The sequence below is a fragment of the Camelus bactrianus genome, chromosome 4 (assembly GCF_048773025.1).
Source record: "Camelus bactrianus isolate YW-2024 breed Bactrian camel chromosome 4, ASM4877302v1, whole genome shotgun sequence".
Taxonomy (NCBI): Eukaryota; Metazoa; Chordata; class Mammalia; order Artiodactyla; family Camelidae; genus Camelus; species Camelus bactrianus.
The window spans coordinates 53,556,419-53,577,245 of NC_133542.1; the positions used below are offsets into that span (position 1 = coordinate 53,556,419).

The following is a 20,827-nucleotide window of genomic DNA, read 5'->3' on the forward strand; positions in this document are numbered from 1 at the left end:
AAAATATTGCCCTGTGCCACCAATTTTTTTTTTCATTCCTTGATGAATGAGATCTACTTAATTTCTGGTCTTCATTTAAGAGACCCCAACCTAACAGTGGCTTGTATGGCTTAGGTGACTGCAGACAAATTTTTCCTCAATGGCTCTAACTCCAATCTTCCCCATTGTCACCTTAATCATCTCTGTGCTTCTGTGCTAACAAGAAACACATACAATGTATTTTTAGTGTATTAAAATTTACATATTTATGCTCACTTTTTTTTCCAAACAGGCTTACATACAATTAGATTATTTGACACAAACAGGAAGACCCAAATAGGCTAAACTCAAGGACTAATATGGTTACAAGACAATGAAGCATTAAATACTTTGAGCTTCCTAACAACCTAAATAAAGGACAACACCACGATTTATAGAATGTTATCCTTTGATGGAAGAAGGTGTATGCATCATTCAAGTTAATGTGGAAACAAAATTAATCTGCATGTGGCTCTCAGACTGGGTTTTGGGGGAGCTGAGCTGGTAAAGTTTGAGCATGCAACTTCCCGATTCTTTAACTGAATTTGTTATCTCATCCTTATCTAGATCTGCCTCTCTTAGGACTTATAAGACACATTTTTAAGTGTAAATAAAACAGAAAGGTAGTCTTTGTTTGTTCCAAAGACATTGATGGAGTCCTGTATTCACCAAGGATACGGAAATGAGAGACCTAGTCTTTGCCTTCCAAAATCTCATGTTCTGTTTAGGAAGACAAAGGGGTAAGCAGATGGTCGTAATATAGTGTGCCAGATGCTCTAACAGAGTTAACTCAGAAGTAGCACAAAAACTGACTGAAGGTGGGAGGGGGCAGAAAGACAGGGATATAATAAGGTAAAGAAGCCTTCTGAGGTGGGTAGAGTATAGCTCAGTGGTAGAATGCATGCTTAGCATTCATGAGGTCCTGGGTTCAATCCCCAGTTCCTCCATTAAGAATAAATAAATAAATAAACAAACAAACAAACAAACAAACCTAACTACCTCCCCGCCCCCACCAGAAAAAGGCCTTTTGAGAAAGGGAGGTACTGTTCCAAATAGAGGGGCCAACAGGTGTGAAGAGATGATATATCTATCCTGAAGAATGAATGTGGGGACATGAAATTAGAGAATTGAACAGGGATCACACCTTGAGAGTCTTTGGGCCATACTAAGAGACTTGATTTTAAGCCAAAGAAAATGGGGACTCACTGCAGGATTTTTAATAAGGGGGGTGCTTGGTGAATCTGCATTTTAGGGGAAAAAAATCACTGTGACATTAATGGGAGGAACTTACTCAAACCAATAACAAGTGTTTATGAAAAACCCACAGCTAACATCATACCCAGGGGTGGATCAGTAACAAGACAAACATGCCTCTCTTGCAATTTTCTATTCAGTGTTGTACTGAAGGTTCTAGCCAGGATAATTAGGTAAGAAAAAGAAATAAAAGGCATTCAAACTAGAAAGGAAGAAGTAAAATCTTTCTTCTCAGATGTCATTATCTTATAGATAGAAAATCATAAACGATTCATACAGACATGCATTTAGACTTAAACGATTTAAGCATTGTTGTGGGATACAAGATCAACACACAAAAATGTTTTACTTCTGTGCACTAGCAATGAACAATATACAAAGGAAATAGAGAAAACAATTCCATTCACAACAGGATCAAAAAGAATAAAATACTGAGAAATAACTTTAACCAAGGGGGTGCAAGATATTTACATTGAAAGCTACAAAATACCATTGGAAGAGATGAGCAAAGACATGAGTAAATGAGAAGACATTCGTGGATTGGAAGAGTGAATATTGTTAGAATGGTAATACTAACCCAAAATGATCTACAGATTCAGTACAATCCCTATCAAAATCCCAATCGTCTTTTTTTTTTTTGTAGAAATAGAAATGGTGATTCAAAAATTCATATGGAATTGCAAGGAAGCCCATTTAGCCAAAACAATCGTGAAAAAGAAGAATAAAATTGGGGAGCTACCATTTTCTGATTTGAAAGCTCACTAAAAAGTTATGGCAATCAAAACAAGGTAGTACTGACATAGAGATAGACATATAAATTAATAGAATAGAATTAAAAGTACAGAAATAAAAATGGGTGTCTATTCTCAACGGATTTTCCACCAAGATTCTCAAGACCTTCAATGAGGAAACAGTCTTTTCAAAAAATGATGCTTATACAACTTGATATCTACAGGCAAAAAAAGAGGTTGGACCCCTAACTCATATCATATACCAAAGTTTACTCAAAATGGATCAAAGACCTAAATATAAGAGCTAAAACTATAAACCTCTTAGAAGTACACATAGAGATGAATCTTCATGACCTTGGGTCTGGCAACAGTTTCTCAGATATGACACCAAAACACAAGCAACAAAAGAAACAATAGGTAAATTGGACTTCATCTAAACTAAAAGCTTTCTCTTCAAAGGACACTATTTTTTAAAGTTTGAGAAGGCAACCCACAGAATGGGAGAAAGTATTTGTGAATTATGTATGTGGTAAGGGTCTAGTATCCAGAAAATATAAAGAACTCGTACACTCAACAACAAAGACAGACAACCCAAGGCCCTTGAACTCTCCCATATACAGCCCCCCACACTGCCATGATGTATTTGCTGGGCTGCTACACCTGCTCCTCTCTGTTTTAGGTGGTATCTCCCATTTTTCTTCAGCATAAGCCTGGTTCTGGGAGCTGATCCTGTTTATCCAAGTCACAAAGGACGAGGCTCTCAGGAGCTAAGCAGACCTGATAAGAAAGACAGGTGGAATAGTCATTAATTGAAGGACCAAGCCCAAGGCTTGCTAATTAATTTTAACCCAAAGGAAGATTCCTGTAGAGGAGGCAGACCCCAGATATGAGTAAACAAAAAAAATCCCAAGGTAACAGTTGCCAAAGTAAGACAGGCATTTACATCTTTCACACATTGCCCGAAGACACTGCATTACAGTGATTAATTAGAAGCATGAACTTCAATTCAAGCACACCTGTATCCCTTATGAATATATGACTTTGGGCTTCAGCTTCTCAAGACCTCTGTTTTCCCACCCATGTAACAGAGTAATAATAGTGCTCAACTTCAGAGAGTTTTGATTAACTGCATTATTGTGAAGTATTTATGTATTATAAAGTGCATAGGGCAATGCCTGGCACATAGTAAATGCTCAATAAATATTATCTCTTATAATTGTTGGTTTTGTGCCTTCAACAGTTTAGTTTTTACCACTGATGTGGATGAAGACTAGGAGTGGCCAAGACTCTAAGTTGTCTCCCAGTATCTTTTTTTCTCCATCTTTGCTGATAACAGTCACCTGATTTTTAAATGGATATATAGTCATCCTGAAGAAAGACTGCATCTCCCAGCTTCCCTTTGCAGCTAAATTGTGACCATATGACTCAATTTTAGCCAGTGGGATGTAACTGAAATGACTTGTAGCTACCACAAAATGTCTTTAAAAGGAAGGGCCACTGCCCCTTCCTCTATTTCCTTTCCTCTGCCAGCCAGAATTTGGACATGATGGCTCGAGGTTCAGCAGCCATCCTGGACAACAAGGTAACTTTGAGACTGGGAAGCATGCGTGATGGAACAAGACAGAAGTTACCTGCATCCCTGACACTTTGGTGCATCATGTCAACTCAGCTGACAACCTCCAGATTTCTTGAATAAACATCTGTCTTATGTTAGCAACTATTATTTGGAGATTTTTATTATTATTATTATTATTATTATTATTATTATTATTATTATTATTATTATTATTATTATTATTATTACAGCAGAGCACAATCCTAATACCAAATCTATATCCTATTTTAAGGGGACTTAGCACTAAAAATGCTAGATATATAGTCCATTGGGTAACAGTCAGAGCTCAGGAGCAATGGCCTAAATCCGACAGCCTGGAGGATGGAGGTTAGCAGTGATAAAGTCAAGTGTCTCCTTGGGCCCATAAAAGCAGCCTTATAATGGCCAAATGAGGTTGATATGGCCTGGGAGGGTCTTCTGAATGGATGCCTTATGAAGGAGGTGGTAGAGTGCCTGTTGCAGGGTAGGTACTCAGTGATGTGTCCTCTTGACCCACTCCTTCCCTAGAAGTATCTGAGTTCAAGGCATGCTCTGTATGAATTGACAGTGGGATGTTTCAGTTCAGGGGACTTTAGGCTCTGTTAGTAATAGCGTAGGAATACAGCAGGAGGAAGGAAATGACTCGGCATTACTTTTTATAGGTCAGTCCGCACCTGGTATATAAACAAATGGGAGTGTTTTCAGAGACAAGCCTGGAAAAGACATCACTTGAAAATGATCGGAAGGAATACTACAGAAAAAAAAAGTTTCTATAATCTTGTCCTAAGCCCCTAAAGTGTTCTAATGGTTAGAAAGACGAATTTCATCAGTCAATTAGCATTCTAGTCACCTGATGTTACTATCAGGCTGTGGCAGTGGCTGCTAATTGCCCTACCCAATATCTGTCCCAGCCTTCTTCCTCACAAATACACCAGATATTGTTCTGGTCACCAACTAAAATTCCCACTGTCCCATACATACGTCCTTGAAGTTTGTGGTGGCCATGTGACAGAACTGTGGCCAGCAAGATGTAGACTGAAGTATAATGAGTTTCAAGAAAGTTTTGCCTTCTAGGTATAGATGCCACCCACTCTCCTGGTTTTCCCCTTCCTGGCCTGTCTGGATGCAGATGTGATGCTGGAGGGGCTGCGGTCATCTTACAAGTATGATCAAAAACCACACTTGGAAGGTGGTAGACCAGAAAGACAGAAGGAGCCTCGTTCTGGAGGACATCCTTGTACAGCTTCTCTCACTTGGGCTCACTGTCTTCTGGGTTTCTTGTTACATTAGAAGAGTTAAGCTCTTCTTATGTAGCTAAGTCCTAATCCAGGTACCTGCTCAGTTCTAGAAGGGGGAAGGCTTTCTTGTGGGACCACTGTCTTCTGCTTGTCAAACAGGATGTGAGGTAGAGCATCCTAAAAACTGGAACAGTCCCGAGATGGGCTGAGCTCTTGGGAGGAAGTGAGCCTCCTGACCCAAGAGGAATGCATGCGGAGGCCGTGGGGTACATCGGGGCTGCGATGTTATAAAGCAGTATTGAGTGTGGAATGAAAGGTCAGGTTCATTGACCTTTAAAGTCCTTGCTAGAACAAAAACTTTTCTAATGGTCAGAAAGTTAAAAAAAAAAAAATAGATGATTCACTCTGGCATAGTAAGATTTGGTCACTGAACAGATGGTGTTTTTCAGCTATAGTCCGCAGTGGGATGTGCAATTTTCATTACAGTTTCTAAGAAAACACTCTCCCTCAAGCCCCCCAGGTAACCATATCATGGCAATTTATAATTTCTAATGGAATTTCAGTTTATACTTTATTTGTAGTAATGTAATTTATCCCACTATTTCCTACGAGGATTTTTATTTATCTTGGATTTTACAGAGTTAACTTGTCAGTGAAACTTACACTCAGCAGCATTTTGATTTTCAGATACTAATGGATTTATTATTTTCGCTTGTGTTTTTAAAGCCATGGATTTATATATTTTTGTCTGTGTTTTAAAGAATGAATCTTGGTAACACACTGGAATGTTTATGTCCTTTGTTTATTGGAATTAGTTTATTGGCAGAATCTCTGTAAACATGGCTATGTTCTTTATGGGAAAGGGGGACTTTCTGCCTCTTGTGGCAGAAGCCAGGTTCGTTGATAAGGTGAACGTAAGGGTAGGCTGTCTCTGCTGGATTCTGTGATTGATCCCTTGACGGTGATGTGTAACCTAAGAGAGGAAGATGAGCCACGTGATTTTGTGAAGGTGCCCAATGGTGACTGGCAGGCTGGAAGGATTCATTAGATGTTTGATGAATGATTGAACAAACGAGTCCCTTTCCAGCCTGCCTCTGAGTGGAGGCTGTGAGATGATATTGTACAGTCTCTGTAGGTGCAAATCAGTGCATCACAATGGGAAGTGGAAGGGAGGAAAAGAAGGTGGTGCTTAAAATGGAAATTACTCAGGCCCCACTCCAGACCTAGTGAATCAGAATCTCTGCTGCTGGGGCTCAGGAATCTGCATGTTAGCATCCCCTCTCCTCCAAGTGATTCTCCCGTATAACACACTTTGAGAACTTTGGGTGTGTTTCCTGACTCTTCCAGCTGAAGGAAGAGGGTCTTAGGACAAAGCAGGAATTCCAGCTGGAGCAGGATTTGGGTGATGGTCCCGAGAAGGTAACAGCAAATGTGCTTGCCTCTGACGACACCTGCTGGTTGACAGTAATAATTAGCAAATACTCAACCCCTCAAACTACACAGGTGTTCGTTTTTCCGGGGCCCAGATACTGAGGGTGCTGCATTTTAGTGTCCGAATTCTAATAGTGATGATGAATGTACCCCAAGCCCCAGGGATCTGGAAGATACGCTCTGATATCTGTACCCTTTTATCACTGGCTTCAAGTAGAATCGATACATATTTGAAGAACATTGTTCTTCAGTTATCTTACATGTTTCTTAGAACAAAAGTTCCTTTGTCACGTTCACTTAAAACATTACCAACATTTGAACTTCCTCCAAAAGGATTTACTGAACTCTTTGGCTAAGAAACTTATTCTTTGCTTTAGAGAAATAATGAGAAGCCAGCTTTTATCTCTCATTGATGACTCCAGGCAAGATAAGAAAAAAAAAATGTTTTATGATATCTTGGTTCCTTCTCTTTACTGAACACCTACTGTATGCCAGCCCCCTGTCAGAGAACTCACAGTTCAGGGCTGGAGAGGGCGCGGGTGTGGTCTGTACATCAGAGGTGTGTGTGATGTGGAGAAGCAGAGGAGGAGGAGGTGGAGGAGACCGCCTCAAAAATAAGAGGAGACCTGGGAAAAATCGTTCTTCCAAATCCTACATGGATATTACCAGGTCCCAAGTTCCCAGGAGAGAGACTGGTATGTGGTGAACATAGAGGTGTGAAAGGGCGTTTGGGGTGAATGCCCTGGGAAAAGGGTAACCTCCAAATAATTTGCTCTTATAAAGTGTGAGGCTGGAAGTGATGGCTGATGGGGTCAAGGAAGGAGTCAGCTCCAACCTCACCCACTCGCCAAGGTTAGAGCTCCCCTCTGGGTGGTGACTAACAATTGAAGAGTGTAAATTTAAGATCTGCTTTTTATCAGCTTGTTTATTCTATCAGAATAGCACTACCCAAAGCGGAACACCTCCTTTTTATCTGATGGTGGTCAAATCTGAGTCCAAATTCATGATTAAGACTGTACCTAATTGTTGAGAATTTTATGCAGATTCAACACAAAACATCCCGGTCCATCTGAAAGGCTTTTTAGCATTCTGGGCATTAGATTTGGCCCGTGTGCTGTAACAGGGCTGTTGTTTTAACGTAGCTTTTTGGCAGAGCTGGATCTCCGTGCCTTTTATTTCAGAGCCTCGGCACTGCCTCCTCTTCCATGGCTAACATGACCCCCCACACAGCAGTGCCCATCACACAGACCCCCAGGAAAATCCCAAAGGTGTCCTTAATAGGGCCAAAAGCTGAGTGCCGGTTTATATTCAGAGCCTGAGGCATGAAATAAACCAATCCATTATTTTGTGCATAATTTTTCACCTTTAAAATATAGTAAGTGATCATGGATATATTTCCGTATTGCTTTTCACAACAGAGTGAGATACTCAGCTTGTGCTCAGGCTACGCAATCAAGAACTTTCCCCATGAAAGATGGACAAACACAATCTCTGTTTCTTCTACCTCCCTACTGCTTGGTCTTCAGCCACGCTATGCCTAGCCTTACACACTTGGCAAAGACTAGCAGAAAAAGCATGGGACTTGGAATCTGAAAGACTTGAATTTAAATCTTGTGTGTCCCCGCTCCCCAACCTCCCCATTAGGTTGGCAAGTCACTTAGCTTTTCCTCTTTCTTTACCCAGCAAAGGGAGCTAATAATACCTTCTCCTGAGGACTGAGTGAGAAAAATATGTATAGAACCTGAGACCAGTGCCCAACACAGCAGGACCTTAACAAATGTTAGCGTTTCCCTCTTCTCTTTCTACCCGTCCCTTGATACCAGCGAGTCATCAAAGACCAGGAAGCACACAGCCTTCAGACTGCAGCAGTGGTAAGTGGCCATTAGTTCATGCTGTTCTGTGCTGGCGTTTGGAGTTTACCTCTGAAACAGGTTAATTAAGTAAGAGACCTCTTCTTAGCTTACAGATTTTCTGTCCCAATCTCTGTAAAGATTTTGAGCTCTTTCACGTATGGAGTTGACGGTCATTAACCAGCCACCCACCCTCCCTGCCCACTTGCAATGCCAAGAGGAACCCAGTTCTGTCAATATTTGCTCGCCACTGGACCTGGGCTACAACCCTGATGTGATGCCCAAAGCTAGGCTCTGCTGCCCTGTGGGCAGGGCTTCCCCATCTGCGCAGATAAGCAGCTTGTGCCTGATTGGTCAGACCTCAAATCAGGAGAGGGTCTCTTAGCCACTCGTGCTGCAGCATGACTTTCTTACTGATAGATGTTACCTAACAGACCAGAGTTTCTTACTCATCAGCCAAGTCCACAGCCTGAAGAACATCACTCTCCAAGATCTGGTCCAAAGTTAGTCTTTGACTTAAAGGGACAACATTTGGGGGGACAGTTCCCATCACACATACTCTGTTCTGTTTACTCATCTACTCTTAATATCCTGGAAATGCTGAGATGTTGGCAAATTGTGGCTAAACACAGTTTGGCAGTGAACATGAGAGTCAAAATAGAGCCAAGTGACAAGAGGTTAAAAAGCCACAAAAGGAAAAGGCTCACAAGCTGAAGAACCCTTGTGATGCCACCCAGAATGTGGTGGGAAACGCGCTAGATGGCACAGTTTTCATACATCTGAGTAGCACTGGTATAAACGTCTGCCCAAGGGTGGTTGCCAGACAAAGCTCGTGACTAAATCGTGGAGATAATGATGAGGCTAAAATATTACCCTGCTTTATTTGTACTGGAAGGATTTTTAGGGATGTTCAAAGTAATTTTTATTTTGGTGTTTAATAAGCACAAAGAGTAGGAAAGAAAACTGTACCCATATTGTGGTTTTATAAGGGGAATATCTTTCCGCAAATACACAAGTCAGGAGAAAGCCTTTGGACAGATGAGCTGTCCCAGTCTGGAATTTAGAAGGTTTAAACAGCTTATACTCCAGGAAGCGTCTGCTTTGCTCTGGATCTCCCAACTTGCAGGTACAGCCAACTGCTAATTATTAGTAAAAATTAACTCAGGAATTCCTATCTTCTAACTGGTTTAGAAGTCCTCTTAGAAGGCAACATGTTTCCATGCTGGCTGCACTGATGGTGAGGGAGCAGAATCTGCAGTGTCTTCAGAAACAGCTGGCGCCTGTGCTCTCAGACAGCCCTTCCGTCATTCGATCAGAAGTCTTTTGTCTGCCATTGTGCAGGACAAATGTCACCATCTCCAGGGCCCTTCCCCTCCAAGATCCCCTGACCCTGATGGAATGTACTCTGTTACCTCCAACGTTTTGGCAAGACAGGAGACGAGAGACTAAATGCCCTATTTTACTTCTTGTTAAATTCCTAGGAAGAGGGAGGAACTTAAAGCCCTTGGTTAAATAAAAATCATGGTGCTCTATAACTTTTATTATTTAAGAAATGTTGGCTTCCTATTTGGAATCAAAAATTAAAGTTATCACAACATTCTTTTTTTTTTTTTTTTTAACATTCTTTCCTTTGTCCTGGAGATGGGTGTATGGTGGATTATGAGAGAGAGTTAGACGTCAGAAAGAGCCTTTCCTTCCACTGGGAATCACATATTCCTGTTTTATACAGCTCTTTCTTTTCTTCCAAAGTAAAGAAGTCTGCAAAGTGCCTAAATGTTGAGCTGATTATAGTCAGTGCAATGCTTATTTCAGTAGGATGGCCTAGATGGATCTGCTGTTTCATTGCTTCAGGATCCTACTGAACGAAGAATTTTAAGAGCCCATTCAGAAAGACACAAATACATAGCATAATTTTGGTAAATAAAAAGTGTTCAGCAAATGTGGAATAAAGTGACAAATACCTAGAGTTCTGAAGATTTAACCACATCATATATTTTCATATATTTTTAAAAAGCAGATGTTAATCCTTTTAAAAATCATTTTATTTTAGCTATTTTTCATTACAAAACAATGCCTGGAAATGATCCCTCTGGTTTTCAGATAGGTAGTCTGATTAATAAAATGCATTATTTTATGAATTGGACATGCCAGAATGTTGTACACAGCTCCAGAAACAGTCAGCATTTATTTACACTTACTAAGTGAAAACTACTCAACTATGGGCTTTATCTCTTTAAATCCTTAAGAGAATCATGAGACTAGAATTGTTCCCATTTTAGAGATGAGAACAAAATGACTCAGTCTTTCACTTACTGACGATCAGATAGCCTCTAGCAAGTTACTTAAGCAAGTGTTAGAGCCACACTCATTAAAAGAACTCTAGATTACAGGGTTTTATAATAGCCCATATTTAAAGAAGAGATCAAGTCTTGTGTTAGGTTCACAATACTCCAGGAATTTCCTTTCAATTCTTTGGGAACATAGGTACCTTGTTGTTATTTTCCAGCCTTGCAAAGGGCCTACGTCTTCCGATAACTGATAATAATATGGTGCTAGGCGAGCTGAAGTCGTTCACTGAGTGCCAGCTGAGAAAAGATATTGTTGTTGGGTTGGACTCTCTACCTAAATTATACCAATAAGGAAGTCTGCCAGTGCCTGTTTCAAATCGAGGTCAGGGTCAAATCTACCAACTCAGGTGTTAACCAGGTTGTAAGGAGTGTACTCTCGAATCAAGACAGTAGGGGTTGGTCCTCCTGTGTACGAAGAGGCCTCATGCTGAGGACCTGGGGTCTCCTGCTCTGTCCTCCTCTTTCAGCTCCCAGGAGACAGACCCTGGCTGGAGCAGTCCTGCCTCAGGGCCTGGACAGGTGATGTCACCACTGGCTAAGGTGCAAAACTTGCATAATATTTTAAAAGCTCATTGTAAAATGATACCCTCTAAGTTATAGTTCCTTGGGAGCAAAGCCTGGTCTCAGTGTCCTCTTTGTGGTCTGCACACAAAGGTCAATTTTTTTTTTCTTCCAAATTCTCAAGTGGCATCACCGACCTAAATGAAGAAGGAATTTTAACACGCACATTTGGCCTGCTGTCCATGGTTAAAGAAGAAGTTTGTGAGTAAGATATCCAAGTCATCCAATTCAAAACTCTAGTCTTCCACAGCAATTCCTCTCCCAGTCACCTCACAGCCCCCAACAAGGAACAAAGCTGGATTTATCTCAGACACCCGTGGGGGACAGAGTAGGTACTTGACAAACGTTTAGTTGTTGAATGAACAAAGGAGAAGTAGGAGGAAGAGAAGGCAGGAGAAGGAAAGGGGAAGAGGGAGGGAGACTTAGAACCTCAGTGTTCAAAATCTGCCCTAATGTTAGCAGGGTGAGGAAACAGCTCTTTTAAAAGTTATTTGGCCATGTGTACTAAAAATCTAAAGAATGTGCACATCCTTTAATCCAGCAATTGTGTATTTAGAACTTAAGGACATGTGAAAAGATTGTGCTGTAAATCAGAGTATTATTCCTCATTATAAACTATTGCAGCCAACCTAAATATCCAACAATAGGGAATCAGGTCAACAAATTACATCTACACATGTTCTCTCTCTGGTCTTCCCCGTCTCAGTAAAAAGCACGACCGTTAAACCAGTTGCTCAAGCTGGAAACCTAGAATCAATAAAAAATTTACCTCCTACTCTTTCAACTTGTTATTCCAAGACCTACCATTTCCCAAGATATACAAGGTGTCATTGTGTAACTGCATTAACTTAAGCAGGTAATAGAAGCCATCAAGCTTAAAAGCCAATGTATAAAGGAGGTTGACTACTTTCAGGGTTTACTCACCACGGGTAGAGGAAGATGTATCCTCTGTACATCCTGGGAGATGACTGGGGAAAAGAAAGAGCTATGGAAGATATTGTTCAAGGAGCCAGGTAAGTGGACTTCATTGATGACTCCACAAACACCATGGACAATGAAATTAATCTAACTGAGAGACATAGAGAAACATGGACAAAGAAGACTTAGAAAACAGCAAGATAGGATTGTACACATAAAGCATAAAGATAGTACTATACTTCATAGAAATAATTTAGAAATTTTTCAAAGTTAATTTTGACTAGATGGGGTTAGTATCACCTTAAGACCCTGAGCATCAAGTCCTCACTCTTACCCTCCTCCCTCTGGACCCCTTCAGGGCAAGGAGTCCACCCAAAGCGCACTGCCTCCCCTTGAGACCACGCTGGAGAACCCCAGGATCCTAGACTTCCCTCCTCAAACAAGGCCTGCGTGGGTCTCTTCTCCAGGTTCTTCCTCCCAAGGGTGGATCCTGGCTGTGGCGTGTGGCGTGGATGGAGCTGGGATTTGTGGGCTCAGGTGTCCCCAGGTGACTGTGAGAAGCCTCTCCTGGAGCAAGGGCTGGGGAGAGAATGGGAGCAGGGTCTTCATTTGTCCTCTGGCCACAGCCTGGCAAATGTTGGCAGCCACCCTGGATGCCATGTTTACCACTGACCATTGGGACTAACCAACTCCCCACGCCATGATATCTCATATGCAACCGTTACCTCTGAACTACTCCAAGCCCCAGCATCTCCTGCTTGGGTTTTTGCTGTGGTCCCCTAAGTAGTCTCCCACCTTACGCTCTTGTGTAGGAACATATTTTAACTTTTATAACTAAATAAGTATATTCATATCTAGCTGTACGAAAGCTATCACAGTAAACTGACATTTTACTTGGAAGCAGTCTGGATGGCCAGCATTAAGGGAAGGTTGGGTATAGCACATCCATTCAATAAAATCCTAGGCAGCCATTAAAAATAATTGTGAAGAATGTCACAGTATGAAAAATGCTAATTCCATAATATTATATAATGTAGAAATGAATAGAAAATGAGAAGAAAAAGTAGGAATAATTTATTTTTTTATTTTTAAAATTTTATTTATTTATCTTTAATGGACGTACTAGGGATTGAACCCAGGACCTCTGTGCTATTACCCTCCCCTCAGAGATAATTTTTAAATGATGTCATTGTTTTGCAGTGAATTACACTGATTGTTCACCAACTTCTGTATCACTTTCTACATTTAAAGTTTTAATTTTTAAAGCAAGCATGCGCTTTAATAAATTATATATAATCTCCCTTTATTACATGTTAAATTTTTCGGTAAGAGTATTTGTAATTTAGCCTTTCTAGGGCTATGCAAACTACGTTAAAATAAAAACCGCAAGTTCCCTGGGATATGTAATGCATCACCGATTCCACAAGGTGGCGATGTCATAGTAATTAAGCAGAATTGTAAAATTTAGGGGTTACTCAATGCATTGTATTATTCCTAACGTTATTTTTCCTTACTTTTGATCTTTCATTTACACTGACGTTTACATTCCTTTTAAATCTTGATGTTCTTGAACAGTGTCGAAAGCTTTAATGACACTAGGAATTTGCTTGAAAAAATGAAATGAAGCTGCATTCACGTCTACATTACAATGGGCATTAGCTTGGCTCACTCACAGCTAAGTGATACACTTCCTCGTCCACAGAGCACACGATTCATTCATGCCTCCGAAGGGCGATCTGGAAGGGTATATAAAACCAGATTATCTCAAAGGTTAGAGGGATTTGAAGGTAGAGTTTTCTGTATTGGTTTAATTTTTTGACAATAATCATGTATATTGAGGGAAAAACAAAAAAAGATGTTTCTGGGAAAAGTGCATACCTCAACAAATTTACAGATTAACCATCATCCAAGATTTCCTTACAAATAGTGAAAACATCACACTTAAATCTGCACATGCACAGAGGCCTTTTAGGAACCATTTCAAGGTATCTGTCTTGTTTCCTGGATCTGCCTTGGAATTCTTGTGCCAGTTTTACTTATTGTAGTTTTAGATTGTACTTTCATATCTGTAAGGACAATTCCCTACATTAATCTTCATTGTGAAATTTTAATTAGCAATTCTTGCCCATTTTTCTACCAGATGAAATTCAGATTCACTTTAGGCCTTTCCAACTGCCTACTTCCCGTCTCCACTTGGCGTTTATAAGAAGTATGTCTCAACATCCCCAAACCAAATTCCCTTCTCAGTGGAAGGGGACACTGACCTTCCAGTTGTTGAGAATGAAATCCGTGGAATGATCCTTGGCCACTCTTCTCCCTCATGCCGCACATCCAGTCCAGCAGTCTGGACTCTTATTTTTCCATAGAGATTCGTAACACAATCACTTCTCACCTCCTCCACGGCCGCCACCCTTTAAAAACTGCAGTAGGTTCCTAACTTGTCTTCCTGATTCCAGCCTTCTCCCCTCACCTGTTCTCAACACAGGAGTCAGAGTGATCCTTTGAAAATTGAAGTCAGATGCCATCAGTCCTCCACCCAAAACTCTCTGATGGCTTGCCACGTCACTCAGAATAAATTTCAAAGTCCCTACGCAGTTCTCACCCACCACCCATCTAGTACTGCTCTCAAACCATTTCCTGCTACTCTCCCTTCATTCACTCTGGTCCAGCCTCCAGACCTCTTGGCCCCTTGCTATTCTTTGTATAAGCAGACATACCTCAGGGCCCTTGAATTTGCTTCAGGTCAGTACAAATGTTACCTTATCAGTGAGGAGGCTTTCCTTGAACTACTTATGTAAAATGGTAACTCCACCACCACATTCCCTGGCTTGGTTAACAGCCTTTATTTTTCAATATAGTATTTATTATCCTTTGACACATAAAATCACCCATTAACTCTTTACTGTCTGTCAAAAAGTTCTCTGCAATTTTAATTAGAAGACTACTGGGTGTATAAATTCATTTGGAAAAAATCATTTTTAAAATAACACTTCCCATGCCAAACTTTGATGTTATCTCAATTTCATTTAAATCTTCTTTCGTGTCTCTTAGTGTCTGTGTGCCTTAACTAGAGTTCTTGTCATGTGGGGCTAAATAATTTCTTACTGAAGTTTTTTTTTATGGTTCTTTTCTTTTTGTTGTTGTTGAGATATAATTTATATATCATAAAATTTATCATTTTAATGTACGATCAGAGTTTTTAGCATATTCGCAAAGCTGTGCAACCATGACTATTATCGAACTCCAGAACATTTTCATCATCCCGGAAAGAAACCCTGTGCCTTTTAGCAGTCGGTGCCTATTCCCCTCACTGAGTGCCTGGCAACCATCAATCTTACTTTTTTTCTCCATGGATTTGCCTATTCTGGATATTTTATGTAAATGGCATCATACACCCTGTAGACTCTTTTGTCTCGCATCTTTTACTTAGCGTCATGTTTTTGAGGTTTAACCAAATTGTAGCATATGTAACAGTTCTTCACTCCTTTTTATGACTGAGTAATATTCCATAGTATGATAGACCACATATTGTTTACATATTCATCTGTTGATGGATATTTAGGTTGTTCACACCTTTTAACTACTATGAATAATGTTGCTATGAACATTTGTGTATGAGTTTTTGTGTAGATACATGTTTTTTATTGTCTTGGGTTTATATCTAGGAATGGAATTGCTAGGTCATATAGCAACCGTGTTTAACTTTTTCAGGAACTGCCAAACTGTATTACACAGCAACTGCATCATTTTACATTCCCAACAAGCATGTACAAAGTTTCCAATTTCTCCACATCCTTGCCAATATGTATTATTTTCCATCTTTTTGATTGTAGCCATCCTGGTGGGTGTGAAGCCATCCTAGTGGGTTTGGTTTGGTTTTGCATTTTCTGAATGACTAATGATTTTAAGCACCTCTCCATATGTTTTTTGGCCATTTGTGTATCTTCTTAAGAGAATGTTCAGGTCCTTTGCCCATTTTTTAATTGAGTATTTTGTCTTTTTGTTGCTGCATGTGAGAGTTCTTTATATATTATAGATACCAGATCCTTATCAGATATACGATTTGCAAATATTTTTTCCCACTCTGTGGGTTGTCTTTTCTCTGCCTTACAGTGTCCTTTAAAGCATAAAAGGTTTTAATTTTGATGAAATGCAATTATCTACATTTTCTTTGGTTGCTTATTCTTTTCTTGTCATATGTAAGAAACTATTACCTAATCCAAAATCATAAAGGTGTAGTCTTTTTTCCTTCTGAGAATTTTATAGTTTTAGCTTATGTATTTAAATCTTTCATCTGTTTTTAGTTAACATTATACATGGTGTGGGGTATGTGTTCAACTTCCCTTTTTTCGTATATAGGTATCCAGTTGTCCAGCCACCCTTTGTTGAAAGACTGTTCTTTTGTCATGAAGCAGTCTTGGCACTCTTGTCAAGGTCAAAATTAATTGACTATGTATGCATGGGTTTATTGATGGATTTGCAATTCTATTTCTTTGGTCTTTATGTCTTTCTTACCTGAGCTTTTGATAAATACTGGAGTGAAATGAGTACATCTTGTTCTCTAACAAGTACCTGGAGTGTAGTTGAACGCTGACCCGTGCTTCTTACTTGTCACGTGGCGTGGGTAAGAGACTGGCATCTCCTCTGAGACATGAGAATCATAAGAGGGACGTGCACCTGAAGAGAGGGTGGAACTCTAATTTAAAGAGTCTATTTAGAAACAAATTGGCAGATTAGGCCCAAATTCCAGCCCATATAATGTGGCTAAAAGAATTTGAAGCCTAGTAGAGTTTAGACAAAAATAACCCCATACACTCATCCCAGCACCCTCAAATTCACCTGGTAAATATTTATTGAGCCCTTCCTCTGTCCTTTGCACAACTAAGCAGCTTTGATTTGAGGACTTTTATTTCTGGCATACCTCCAACATAAACTATTTGCCAAGTTACCGAAAACTGTAAATTGACTGTATGAAATTATCTTTTTTTGGTCAAAAATATTTGAATGGTGGCTCTAGTTTGTGAACAGTTGATTATAGTCCTTCTCTTTGTTAATAATTAGCTAGAAGGCCAACAACAGTATCAGTTCAGGCCACTCCTTGTTAAAGGTAATAAAATCTTATTCTTTGTGTATAATAAAATGCTTGTCTTTCTGCTCCACTTTGTTGAAGATGTGGGGAATCTGATTCAGGTTTATATTTAATATTTATATAATATTTATATTCTTTTTCAGATTCTTTTTCATTATAGGTTATTACAAGATATTGAAATATAGTTAGTGCCCCATTCTTAAATAAGAATTACCAGTATCTTGAGGCAAGTCTCTGAAAGACAGGCCAAAACAAAGAGAAAACAACAAAGTAACAACAACAACAAAATGACTTGGAGGAAACAGATCACAAGGTACAAGATTTAGAAGCTAAAAATAGTTTATTATTTAAAAAAGGAAGATTCAGAGAAAAGAATGGGGGGGAGGAACAGCAGGAGGGAGAAAGGGAGAGAAAGAGAGAAGGTGGGGGGAGAAGCATTATACACAGAAACAGGATTAAGAATAGGAATAACATTGGCTGTCTCAGCAGAGCACTGAGAGCTAAAAGAAAAAAGACAGTTTCAAAATTCTGAAGACAAATGATGTCCATTGTAGAACTCTGTGATTTGTCCAAACTAATGAAATAAAGGTGAGGGCACAATAAAGACATTTCAGACAGGCAAGGGATTTACATGGAATCATACCAGTCGTAATCAAAGAAAATTGATTACTCTAAATGTTTTCCATATAAAAAAGAGAAAATAATCATGATGCACTCTTTTTTATTTCCTGGAGGCCGGGTGAGGAAAAAATTAACAAGTTCAAAAGAAGGCATGATGCAATTTTAAAAATAATAATAAATGAGAGTAAGAATTTGAAACCATTTGAATTTACTTTTTTTTTTCAACAAATATGTCCTGGGTGTCTGCTTTTTGCCAGCACTATTTGAAATGCTGAGGGTATTCAGAAGAAAACAGGCAGAAGTCTTTGTCTTCATAGAGCACGTTAGGGAAATGTTTAAATAATAATTGTACATCTACTTGATGAAATATTATATAACCATTAAACTACATGAATACCAGAAGCAAAGGAAACGTTTATAATATAATGCAAGGTGAAAAGAACGCAAGCTGTGGACAGAGACAAAAGGGAAGTCATAAACCTGAAAACAGGTATGCTAGGATAGTGAAATTATGATGAATTATTCTTTTTTTTTCAAAATTCCTTTTAACTTTGTACTCGGTTTTCTAACCGGCAAGGGACACATCAAACATTTTTAAAAATAAAATTGATAAAAATCCTATGTTGCCTGTTTAAAACGTTATGCCAAGTATTTCATTTGGAAAGAGGTGCTGTCACTTTTCAAGTATTTTTGTTATCTGAAATCTTTATAACGATTAGCCCTTTAGCAGGATGCTAAAGGATAATGTACTTAAATTCAGGTGCCATCTAAGAAATTCTTCTAAGAAGCAGTGTTATCTCTCTCCCTTAAGAGAGAGAATGGGAACTTACCCACTCCTGATGGGGAAAACATGGCCACTTGGCTAGATATGATCACAAACTTTTTCTTTCTACTCCAGCCACGCAGAGAAAGATGAGAGTGTCGGAAAGAATGCAGAGCCAGTGTCAAATCAGAGGCTAGTAAGAACAGTTAAGCCTTGTCTGTTAATTAGCTCCATCAGCTAATGAGCTCTGTGAGTGGGTGAGTAGACCCCCTACAACTGAACCAGAGAAAAGTCACTGGCAGCCTACGGGTGGCTGATCCCATAGTTTTCCACACAGGACACTAATATTCCTGGCCCATGAAGAAGTAACACCAGTGGTGGTGTTCCTCAGGTACTTCCCATAGGTGGTAGTGAAAGCCCATTTTACCATCGTGTGTTTGTGCCAAACATGAGATTTCAGGAATCTCCATGTAGGTTACTGTGTAGAGAATTCCTTTACACTGTGTAGGAAGCAGTGCTTTCTTGGACCAGTTCATTAGATGTAGCCTTGGACATGAAATCTGAGAAGGGTGTTCTGGACTCCCAAGGGATCTAAGAAAAAGAGAAAATTCAGGAAGCCTTGAAATGTATATTCTAATCACATCTTGGGATGAGTTAGATGCTGTGAGTTTTTTCATGTTCAAGTGTAGTAGGAAAGACATTGCATCAAAGTGTCATATAAAATCTTATTCCATTAGACTATACATTTTAGTTTCATTTGGCTTTTAAAATGATATTTTAAAATTTAAAAATAGGAGGAAAACTAACTGTAATTTAGTCTCCTGGATGGAATCCTAGAATAGAAAAGGACATTAGGGGAAATTAATGAAATCTGAATAAAGTATGGAGTTCCCTTAGTAACTATGTACCAATGTCGGTTCTTTAGTTGTGACAAATATACCACAGTGATGTAAGATATTAACAACAGGGGAACTAGGTGTGGAGAATATGGAAACTGTAGTATCTTTGCAACTTTTCTGTAAATGTAAATCTATTCTAAAATTTAAAAGTTTATGTAAATCAAAAAAAAGTAGGAGGAAAGAAATTATCTGAATCTCAGACAGATCACAAGTTTGATATAAGCCTGGTGTTCAGGCTGCATAATGGCAATTGAGCATCAACCACCATCAGATATCAGTCTCATACCAGGTCCTGTTATTTTCAGTGACGGGGGAAAAAACGTTGAAACCGCTAATCAAAATATGTAAAATCATAAAACATGGAACTGATAAGAGAGCAAACTTTAGATTTGGGTTGTGGAAAATGGGAGCCATTGAAATTTCTTGAGTGAGGAACTGATGTAGTGAGAGTGACAAATTGAGGGATTTACTCCATGAGCAGTTTGCAAAGTGGGTTGAAGTTGGGGAGAAGCTGAGGTGGGGATCAGCAAAGAGGCGACAACTGGCATGTGAAACAAAAGTCTCAAGACTAAAGCCCTAAAGTGAAACTTATGACAGAGGTTTCAAGCAGCGTTACTCTCAGTGCCACATACAACCAGTTAGGCACCTGGGGACAAGCAGAGCCCATTGTGGAGACAGGTGCATCAGGCCATCTTAGCCTGTCTCCGCTAGACATTTGAGTCATAGAACCACTTTCCTTGTTCCACATCCAAGCTCTCTCGGTGTCCTGTCAGGACCATCTCTTGTCACCTCTGCCTGTCCAGCAGTGCCTTGTTTGATAGTCAAACTTGAGGCAATGCTTCTTGTTTATTTTCAACCCATCCTAATAGGTTTTTTAAAAACTTTTTATTTGGAAATGATTTCAAACTTACAGAAAAGCTGCAAGAATAAGAATGGTGCACTGAACACCATTGACATCTTATATCTATTGTTAAACATTTATTTAGCTCTCTCTCTATGTGAATATCTGCACATCTAGTATTTTTGAACTATTTGAGAACAACTTGCCTATGGCATGGCCCTTTAATCCTAACTACTTCACTGTATATTTCCTAAGAATTATTATATCCTTTTACAAACCACAGTATAGCTGTCAACTTTGGTACATTGACTCAATCACTGTTTCCTGAATTGAACTGAACTAATGGGTGTGATAATGGTACACCCACTATCCTAGTCACGGAACACCCAATATCCTGGTCTGACCTGTCCCACTGCTGAGTCATGGGAGTGAAAAAAACAAAGTTTGATCTGAATTTCAGGTTTGGGTCTTTGAGAGTACCATAGAATCAGATTTTTCAGATGAATTTTGAATTTGATTCATTGTGTAGTTGACTCAGTTGTTTAGCTATTCTGAAAATGTCTGTCAAAGAGCAATGCTGTTGCAAACAGTAATCTAACATTCATTACTGTGTCAGGCACTGTTCTAAGCACTTTCTACTTATTAATGCATTTAATACAACAACCTTAAAG

General features: G+C 39.4%; 1 protein-coding gene across 1 annotated transcript in view; it reads left to right on the forward strand.

The window, feature by feature from the left end:
- SLC44A1 (solute carrier family 44 member 1) overlaps positions 1–20,827 on the forward strand; it is a 171,027-nt gene that overhangs the window by 149,636 nt on the left and 564 nt on the right. The gene's annotated exons all lie outside the window — the stretch shown is intronic.